The sequence below is a fragment of the Fulmarus glacialis genome, unplaced genomic scaffold (genome assembly GCF_000690835.1).
Source record: "Fulmarus glacialis isolate BGI_N327 unplaced genomic scaffold, ASM69083v1 scaffold20968, whole genome shotgun sequence".
In the NCBI taxonomy this organism is placed as follows: Eukaryota; Metazoa; Chordata; class Aves; order Procellariiformes; family Procellariidae; genus Fulmarus; species Fulmarus glacialis.
In genome coordinates this window covers 2,136-3,050 of record NW_009230381.1, presented here as the reverse complement: position 1 = coordinate 3,050, position 915 = coordinate 2,136, and positions in this window count along the sequence as shown.

Below are 915 nucleotides of genomic sequence, written 5' to 3'. Positions count from 1 at the left end.
GAAAGAGACAGGTTTGTTTTCTTGGCGCTGTGTCATGCTTCAACACGTTATAAAGCAGCACTTGTGCCTGGTGATGCTTAATTTGCCCAGAGTTCTCACAATAAACCCGAGAGTCAATCCATTGAGAGTGACAGAGAACACGGACGGACTTTTTTCCTAGTCCTGATTTTAACTTTGAAATTCAGCTTCGTGAAAACGAACCTTCAGCTTCTTCTGAAGCCACACGGACTCTTGCATTTGCAAAATTAGCCTTTTGCATTGCAAAAGTAAGAAGTTTTCCTCTTTAATGTGAGGAAGGAGAGTCCTTATCACGGTGGTTTCTTTAATCAAATACTCTGTTTGTCAGCTACAGGAAGAACGCAGTTAACTTCAAAGAGCCGAGCTGCTGGCTGCGCACCGCTTGTGCCTGCACGAGGAGCTGGTTCGGGAGGGTAGTTGTCCTTAGGAACTGATGAAATCATCACTTTTAAGTGGGGCGTTTGTCGTTTTGTGCTTTACCAGGAGCTGAAATGATGGGAAAAAAAATGAATTTAGATCACTTTGTTTTAAATATGGTGTTACCGCAGAGCGCTCGAGCGATTTGGCGCTCGGGGTCGCATCTCGGAGGAAAGCAGTGAGTCCCGGAGCCGCTGCGGCGTGTGGCCGGCTTGGCGATTAGCAGGTGCTGTATGTGGTGTTTGCTATGTGTAGGATGGCAGCGTCTACAACCCACCCTATAGATTTACTATGGCCGAGGGGCCCTTTTCACTGCAACAGCCCAGCTGGAGCCCTGAGCTCACTGTGAGCCCCGCGCCCACTCAAGCTCAGCCCCCCCAGGGAAATCTTCTGTGGCCTTTCCCCTGTTGGGAGAGAGACACAAGTGGTACTTCATTTTTTTTACAAAACCAAAAGAACCTGAATACCCGTGTAGTCTAT